This window comes from Apodemus sylvaticus, chromosome 12 (assembly GCF_947179515.1).
Source record: "Apodemus sylvaticus chromosome 12, mApoSyl1.1, whole genome shotgun sequence".
Classification (NCBI taxonomy): Eukaryota; Metazoa; Chordata; class Mammalia; order Rodentia; family Muridae; genus Apodemus; species Apodemus sylvaticus.
This window is the reverse complement of record NC_067483.1, coordinates 88,137,417-88,147,022: the sequence shown is the minus strand read 5'-3', so window position 1 is coordinate 88,147,022 and position 9,606 is coordinate 88,137,417.

Below are 9,606 nucleotides of genomic sequence, written 5' to 3'. Positions count from 1 at the left end.
CCGACACCGCGGTCCCGGGAGACCCGGACGTCCCGTGGGGTTCGTGGCGGTCCGCGTTGGTCCGGGTGTGTGTGATGTGAACCCCGAGCGGTGGTGCAGTCGGTGGCTGAGCGCGCGCCCGACCCTGCAGAGAACTACTGTGCTGAGACCTCTATGCAGGGTCGCTGTTGGCAAGTTGCAACCAGTTTTATTTGGTTTCCACAGCTACTCTAAGGAGATGCAAGGCAAATGCCAGTCTTCATTTTTAAGTAGAAATCAGGTTTTCCTCCCCCATCGAGTGTTCATTCTCTCCCTTAATTTGTTAGTTCTGCTAAGGGAGGGAACAGTTGACTACTTTTTTTCCTATGTATCTTAGGCTGGCTTCGAACTCACCCTTTAGCTCAGGTTGCCCTTTGTCCTCCAGCCTCAGTTTCCCAAGGGCTTTGACTACCTGCGCATGCCATGAGGACCAGCAATAAGGACAGCACGAGGCCAATACAGCTATCCATGCCATGAAAGTGTAGGGCCAGAAGACAGAATCTCTGCAGTGTCCGACACAGGAAAGTTGGAGGTAGTTTAGGAGAAACAGTCAGAGAGTACATAGCAGTTCCTTTGAGACAGGGTTGTGAACTACATAGCCCTGGCTGTAAGTAGGCCAGACCAGACTAGCCTCAAACTCATAGAAACCTACCTGCCTCTGCTCCAGTGTGCTGGATTCTGGGATTTGTAGTTCCGTAGCAGAGTCTTCCAATCATTAAAAGTGAGAAATTGTAAGTTGTTCATGCATACACTGTGCAAGCACTCCAGCTTAGGGGTATTTTATTGAGCTGAACAAAGGGATGAAAGCACACTTCAAATCCAGTATCAGTTCAGCCCAACATGTATTTAAGGGCTACCTTGTATATCAGGTACTGTGGAAGATACAAAAGACAGTAGTTGTCCTACCCCAAGGCATCATGGTCCAGGATGTGAGTCCCTGTCAGCTGCTGGAAGATACCTTCTGCCTCAGTGCCCTTGAGCAGGTTCCCTAGCTTCTGTTTCCTCTTAGTTTGTTGAAAACACTGGATTCATGAAACTGTGTCAATATGTTTTTCAAGAGTCTGTGAAGTCACCAGAGGCCTACTAACCCACCTTGAAGTTTCTGTCACCTTTGCATAGTGCCAACATGGGACCTAAGACTTTAATACATGGGCTTTGGGGAGACAGTCCATTCCCAAGGTACAGTAATATGTAAAGCAAACTGTGAAGCACTTAGAATGGAGTTGGGGAGGATTACATACCTGTATTCCCAGCACCTGGGAAGCAGAGCCAGGGAAATCTTTGAGTTCAAAGCCAGCCTGATCTATAGAATGAGTTTCAGGACAGCCAAGGCTACACAGGGAAATCATGTCTTGAAACAAAACAAAAAACCAGAAAGGCCTTGCAGCTGATAGTTTTTAATAAAATGTGACCACCATTATGTGCAACATTAAAATATATAAGAGCCCTTACCCCAGGGGAGCTCACAGGGTAGAGTCTGTAGATTCTGTCCCTGGACTTGACTTGTAGAATTGCTATCTACTCTAAATCTAAACTGTTTGGTAGCCTGTTAAAATCTGGGATTTTAATGTCGTATCATCAGGTTTCTGGCTTACCTTTTTTTTTTTTTTTGGTTTGTTTATTTTGTTTTTTGAGACAGGGTTTCCTTGTTTAGCCCTGGCTACCCTGGAACTCACTCTGTAGACTAGGCTGGCCTCGAACTCAGAAATCTGCCTGCCTCTGCCTCCCAAGTACTGGGATTAAAGGCATGTGCCACCACTGCCTGGCTCTGGTTTACCTTAAAGCAATCTAGTGACCATGGGCCTAACACTGGTGCTTAATGATATTAGCTGGTATTATGCAGGTTTTGAGATGTGCCCTAAGTTCACAGCCATTCCTGTCCTGTGTGACAGATACTGTCCAAACTGTTATCACAGGTCACATAAAATGATAGATTGATGTTGTCATCTGTCTGGTCACTTCTCTTAGGCTGCTTCTGTACTAAAACTACGTACAACAGCCGGGGTAGTTTATAAATAACAGCTCTTTGTTTCTCACAGTTCTGATTGCTGAGATGCTCAAGACATTGGCTGATCTTGAGTAACTCCCCTCAGATCAAAAGAGAGCTGAGCTAAGGAGGAGACTTTGAGACCAGACCAGCTGCCTGGAAGAAGCAGAACCAGCAGCCCTGCATGGGAGATGTTTAGAGCAGCTGAGGTGCCTGGAACCTGTTGAGCTGCCTGTAGCCTGTGCAGTGAGCTCCAGGTTCCCAGCCTTGTGAGCTGTCACCATGCTGGGGTGGGCTTTGGTGATGCAGCTGTCTTTGAGCCACTTCTGCTCCTGTAAGTAACCCCTCACCCATATTCCTATAAGAAACTTCAATAAAACTCATAGTTCACTATGTTAGATTCTGGTGGTATCTGTACTTTGGTTTGTTGTGGGCTTCCTATCTGGGGTGGGCACACCTGCGTGTTACCTCCCCAGGAAAGGTTTTGTCACACCACACTGGTAAGGGCCCACTTTCCGGTCCCTTCGCATCTATGTTCTTGCTATATTCTCACGTGGTGGAAGGAACAGAGGAGCTCTTTGTGGTCTCTAAGGATGGTTATCTCATGAGGGCGATAATCTTATGAGAGATCGCTTCCCTAACACTACATTAGAGTGTCTTTACATGGGGGTTAGACATGACATTCTGTCTCCAACACCATAGCAGGTACATGTGTGGCAAATCGCTGTAATCCTGGCTCAGAGGAGAGAGAGGGAGAAGATGAAGAGTCCAGGGTCATCCTCTGCTACGTACTGAGTTTAAAGCCAGCCTGGGCTCCCTGAAACTCAGTCTCTGTCTCTCTCTGTCTCTGTCTCTCTGTTTATCTCTCTGTCTCTCTTCTCTGTCTGTCTCTCTCTCTCTTACACACACACACACACCCCTCACCATCTCTAACTGGAAGACCTCATTTACTCTTCTCTTCCCTGGTTTTATCATGCAATGCTAATAGGTCTAGGCTAACTCATCTCTTCAAAAGTGTTCCAGAAGTTCTACAAGGTAAGTGATAAGACATAGTTTCCCCGGCAGCTGGCGCTGTGTTCCTCTCTGCCTGCCTGCACAGAACATCCCCTCACTTCTGGGGTGGGTTGTTTGTTTGTATGTTTGTTTTTATGAGACAGCTTTCTTATGTATCTCAGGCTGGCTTTAAACTCACTGTGCAGCCCAGGCTGCTCTCAACCTTAGGCAGTCTGCTTCAGTCTACTGATTGCTGATGTTACCGGGGTGTGCTACCACAACACGCTTGGAATTCATTCCCTCCCTCCCTACCTCCCTCTCTCCATCCTTCCCTTCCTTCCTTCCTTCCTTCCTTCCTTCCTTCCTTCCTTCCTGCTTGCTTTCTGAGACAGAGTTATATATAGCGCAGACTGGCCTCAAACTCGTTATCTATTGAAGCATGACATCAAGCTATTTTCTTTGCTTTTTTTTTTTTATCATTCACTTATGTATGACATGGAGCATGTTGGGGTCCGGGAATGACTCGTTCTCTCCTTCCACTGTGTGGGCTTGACTGGTCCAACTCAGCTTGTCAGACTTGGCCGCAGTAGCCTTTCCTGTCTGCTCATCCCTCTCACTGGCCCGTACTAACCACTTGGCCCTCTTGCCTCTGCCTCCCAAGGCTTGGTCTCATTCGTGTTCTCCAGACTGGACTCAAACCTGCAGGCTCCAGTTAGCCTCTTGTCTCTGCCTCCCCAGTAGCCAGGACTACAAATGCAATCACTGCACTTGGCTCGAAACATTCTTTTTGTGTTATGGATTTATTTTACTTTTTATTTATGTGTATGTGTGAGGGTGGGTGACTGAAAAGTCCAGAAGAGGGTGTCAGATCCTTGGATTGTCTACAGCTGCACTCACAGGCGGTTGTGAACGGTCTCGAGGTCTGGCACGGTTCCTAGGATCTGAACTCTGGTCCTCTGCAGGGCAGCAAGGGTTTTTGATGGCTGAACCATCTCTTTAGCCTCTCAAAACATTCTTTTTGCTTGTTTGTTTTTATTTGCTTTTCTTTTCTTTTTTTACAGAAGTATTTATTTTATGTATATGAGTACACTGTCACTGTCTTCAGATACACCAGAAGAGGGCATCAGATCCCATTACTGATGATTGTGAGCCACTATGTGGTTGCTGGGATTTGAACTCAGGACCGCTGGAAGAGCAGTCGGTGCTCTTAACCACTGAGATCTGTTTGTTTGTTTTTCAAGACAGGGTTTCTCTGTGTGGCCCTGCCTGTCCTGGAACTCACCCTGTAGACCAGGCTGGCCTCGAACTCAGAAATCTACTTGCCTCTGCCTCCCAAGAGCTGGGATTAAAGGCGTGCACCACCACTGACTGGCTCTCAAAACATTCTTAAAAGCCATGGTCCACTAAAGGGACTGGAGAGATGGCTCAGTGGTTAAGAGCACTGGCTGCTCTTCCAGAGGACCTGGGTTCAATTCCCAGCACTCACAACTGTTAGCAACTCCAGTTCAGGGGAACTGACATATAGGCAGGCAAAACAACAATGCACATTTAAAAAAAGGAATTAGGGATTTTTTATTTTTTATTTATTTATTTATTTATTTATTTATTTATTTATTTATTTATTTTTTATGTTCAAGCACATGCCTTTAATCCCATCACTCAGGAGTCAGAGACATGTAGATCTCTGTGAGTTCAAAGCCAGCCCATCCTGCATACTAGTTTTAGTCCAGCCAGGGCTACATAGTGAGACCCTGTCTCAAACAAACAACAAAAATCAAAACCACAAAAGAAAGAGAAGGATGGCAGAGAGGGGAGAGGAGTGGAAGGTGAGAAGGAGGTAGATAAAGGCCTTTTTCCTAGTCATCCATTCGAGATAGTCTAAGGCCAAAGCTTAAGCTTCAAGGTCTCTCTGCGCCACCTGCTGCCCAGTGGTGGTACTGCTGCTTCTGCTGGGTAGATGGGACTGTCAGGCAGTCTACCACCCAATCCTGGTGGGAGATGAAGGGTAAACCTCCAAGGGGAGGTGAAGCAGTCTACTGTGGACATGCCTGGGAGCCAGAGGAGCACAGCGGAGGACTGGTCCACCCCAGGCAGTATTCTGAGGAGGGTAAAATTTTTCTAAATGCTCCTCCTAATAAGGACTAAAGTCCAAGAGGACATGGTCATATGATTTAAGGTCTGTGTGTGTGTGTGTGTGTGTGTGTGTGTGTGTGTGTGTGTGCATGTGCGTGTGTTCACGTGTATGTGTAGGATGTACAGGTGTGTGCATGGTGCACTCCTGGAGGCTGGAGAAGAACACTGAGTGCCCTTTTCTATCACCATGCACCTTGTTCCTTTGAGACAGGGTCTGCCACTGAACCAGGAGCTAGGCCGGCAGCCAGCCAGTCGCAGTGCCCGTCGGTATCAGTTCCCCACAGCACCCCCGACAGTGAGGGCATTACAGAACAGTGCATGGCCACACACAGGGTCTTTGCTTTTTTTAGACAAGTCTCACTGTGCAGCCTGGCTGACCTGGCATTTGCTGTGTGGACCAGACTGGCTTTGAGGAGATTCTAGATCATAAGAGCACTGCCTTTGTCTGCACCCAGGTGCTGGGATTAAAGGCAAGCACCACCGTGCCTGGCCCATGGTGCTGGAGTGTAAACACTTACACAGTGAGCCTTCACCTGGTCTGAATAAACCATTCCTGTTGTGGCAGGACTTGGAATTAAACATAAAGTCTCACACATTGGAAGCAAGCATTCTCCCACTGAGTTACTGTGCTTTAACCAGAACATTCTTCAGGGGGCATCTGTCCTTGCAAGGCCAGGGTCTGTACACAGTGCACTTCTGGATACCCAGACAAACACTCGCACGATACCCCACCAATGGGAGTTCTCAGAATATTAGTAACAGTCTGGTGTTTTCTTTCACACTCTAGCATGTTTGGTCTAAAGTCTTACTCAAGAATCTCTCAAGCTGGGTGTGGTGCACACACCTATCTCACCCCTCTTAAGAGCTCTAGGATAACAGACATACTCTGGGACTCACATGGATGTTAGGAGTTGGCACTTAGGTCCTCACATTTGCACAGATGGTGATTTCACCCACTTGCCATGTCTCAGTCACAGGTAACACTTATCTACAATCCCCACACTCTGGAGGTAGAGGTAGGCGGCAGAGGCAAGGTCACCTTGGCTACATAGTGAGTCTGAGGCCAGTTTTGGGCTACATGAACACAAGGCCCTGTCTCAAAACAGAACAAATCTCTTTAGATAGGTGCTAGAGCCTCATTATATAGAGGAGAAATGGAAAGTTAGAGAGATGTGTAATAATAGAATGTTAACGGAGAGAGGTGAGCCAGTCTGCACAGCTTTGGAGGGAGGAAATCCCACCACTTGTGCCTCTAAAGCTGTGTAATCTTGGGCATGACACATAACTACTCTGTGCCTCAGTTTCTACATCCACACAATGGAATGGTATCCTAATCGGAACACGGAGCAAACAATACTTAACACATGCTGCCGGGCTTAGAAGAACGACCAGCACAGAGCTTAGTGTCAGCTCTTTTATTATTACCGATTTTACAGAGCCGTGCCAGAGTCTTGAGTCACCAAGAGGGTGAGAAAGATCCTGATACCAAACCTCCAGACCCAGTTCCAGCTCCTACCCTGTGTGTGGGCTTCTGGGAGAAAGGCTCTCTTCTCTCTGTATGTGTTGTGAAGGTCTCACTAGTCAACTCACTATGTAGACCGAGATGGCCTTGAACTCTCTACGATCTGCCTGCTTCTGCCTCCCAAATGCTGGGACTACAAGTATGCACCATGCCTGGCCAACACTGGCTTCTTATCTTTCTTCAAAATCTATGGCTGGATGTCTCCTGCTGCCTGACTCACGTTCAGTGCTAAATAAACCTTAATAAACCTTTGTTGTGGATTGAGCAACTTGGTATCCAGGCCATTTCCCTTCAGAGAACAATCCCTAAAGCCTCTTTGTCAAGGAGATCCTTTTTAGTAGCCTTTTTTACTACCTTGGGGAAACTCATCTGTCCAAAAGCACATTCACAGTGACCTGAAGTGTCCTGATGACTCATGGGAGAGAAAGAACCTAATAACACTGAGATTTGAGCTTGACTCCTCTGCCAATAGTGTAAAGGAAAGATGCTTGACTTTCTCCACAGAAACATCAAGAAGTCTTCTGCCACAGATGCGCGTGGAAGGCGGTGAACATTGTGCTTGTTGGTGCTTCCTGAGGGATTTTTGTTTTGTTTTTAGATATATTCTTTATTTACATTTCAAATGTTGTCCTCTTTCCTAGTCCCCTCTCCCTTAAGTCCCCTAACCCATCCCTCTTCCCCCTGATCACCAATTCACCCACTCCTGTTTCCCTGTCTGGCATCCCCCTACATTGGGGCATCGGGCCTTCTCAGGACCAAGGGCCTCTCCTCCCTTTGATGTCCAACAAGGCCGTCCTCTGCTGCATATGCATCTGGAGCCATGGGTCCCTCCATGTGGACTCTTTGGTTGATGGTTTAGTTCCTGGGAGCTCTGGGGGTACTGGGCGGTTCAGAGTTTTGTTTTTTGTTTGGTTTCTGTGGTGCTAGGGATGAAAGGAAACCAGCCTCCCATATGTAGGCAAGTGCTGTACCAGTGAGCTCTACACCCTAGCCCAGAGATACAGTCCTTTAAGTGACAATTTCTAAGAAAAAAATTAGTTTATATAGTTGCTAAAAAGTTTGATATTCATTAAAACCTTTCACAAGTTGGGCAGGGGTGGTGCACGCCTTTTATCCCAGCCTTCTGGAGGAGAAGGCAGGTGGATCTCTGAGTTCAAGGTCAGTCTGGTCTACAGAGTGAGTTCCAGGACAGCCAGGGTTACACACACAGAGAGAACCTGTTTTGAAAATACAAACAGATAGCCATTCCTAAGTTCCCTGTATTGACATGTAAAATGCAGGTCCTATTCTGAGGCCACTACAGACTAGTTTTTCTTGGTGGCTGGCAGGGCAATGGTGGGTGAGCCAGCCTACACCCTGCCAATCATCTGCTGGACTGAGCAACACCAAGTCCTCTGCCTCTAGGGAAGGCTCCCTGAGAACAATAGGGGACCCAGGCAAGCAGGAGGCTGCTGTTGGCTTGGCTGCCGTATCTCACTGCATATCTGTAGGAAGTCAGACGTCCAGGGACATGTGGTGTGCAAGCCACAGCTAGGGCAGGGTATTGGCTTCCCAGGTGTCAGACAGCAGGGTTCAGAGGTGCTAAACAGACAGAGCGACAAGTAGAAAAGACCTTATAATAAGTACTAAAGGCACAGGCAAAGGAGCCTTCCCCAACACAGACTGTGCATCTTTTTTTTTAAAGCAATATTGTTGTTGCTGTTTTTCTTTTCTCTTCCTTTTTATATTAGACAAGCTCTCACCAGACTTGCCTTGAACTGTGTAGCCCCAAACTTCAAGGTTTCTAATTTAATTTATTATTTATGTTTTTCTTTCCTTTGACAATTTTATTTTATGTGTATGGGTATTTTACCCCCCCCCATGTGTGTGTGTGTGTGTGTGTGTGTGTGTGTGTGTTTGTGCGCGATCGCACCCACTGCCCATGGATCCTCTAGAACTGGAGCTATAGACCATTTGTCAGCCGCCATGCAGGTACTGGGGTTTGAACATCCAGTGCTCCCAACCGTTAAGCCATTCTCCAGCCCCACGAGCTGGCTCCCTTGTGTCTAGGCCTGTGGTGAAGCAGGACCTCACAGTGTAAGAAGTGACAGAGCAAAGCTACTTCCCTCAAGGCAACTGTGGGGTATGAATAGACAAAAAAGAAGTGGCAAGAAGAGGAGGGAAAACAGCCACACCCCTAAGGGCACATCTTCGGTTCTTCTTCCAGCACTCACCTCAGCCCTGTCTCCTGAGTGTCCATCATCTCTCAATCAACCACCCACCAAACTAAGAACCAGTCAGTGGACTCACCCACTGGCAGGTCGGAGCCCTGTGATTCAGCCGCTTCCCAGGAGACTCACCTCAGAGCACTGGTGCATTGGGGGCCCTACACAAGGCCCTAGGGGTCTTTTCAGATCCAACCCAAAACATATAACTAAGATGTTCAGACATCAAGGGTGTTGGGGTTTTGCCTAAGCTCCACCCCACACCTACCTGGCAATTAGCCAGGTATGCCCCACCCCAGAGATCTGGCCCACTATAAGAGGGGCTACTTGCCCCTCCTCTCCCTCTTTGCTCTCTACTCTCCCACATACTCTCTCACGTCTCTGCCCCTGGGGCTCTTCCCCCCTCCGCATGGTCATGGCCGGCCTCCACTCTCTCTATTCTCTCTCTCTTTCTTTCTCCCTCTCTCTCTGCCTCTCTCTACCACTAACTCCCATCCCCTACTCTGAATAAACTCTATTCTATGCTATGCCTGTGTGTGTGTGGTCCCTCAGGGGCAGAGGTGCCCAGGCAAGGGCCCGCCTGGACACCTTTCCCCACGCCGCCTAGCCACACTCACCTAACCCCCTATACTCTGTCCTTTTAAGCCCTTTCAAAGGGTGGGAGGTTTTTGCTAACATGACTGCAGTATTCTGTAGTAAGGGATTTTACAAGGAAGTACCCAGATGAGCTGAAGAAAATGCTCTAAAAC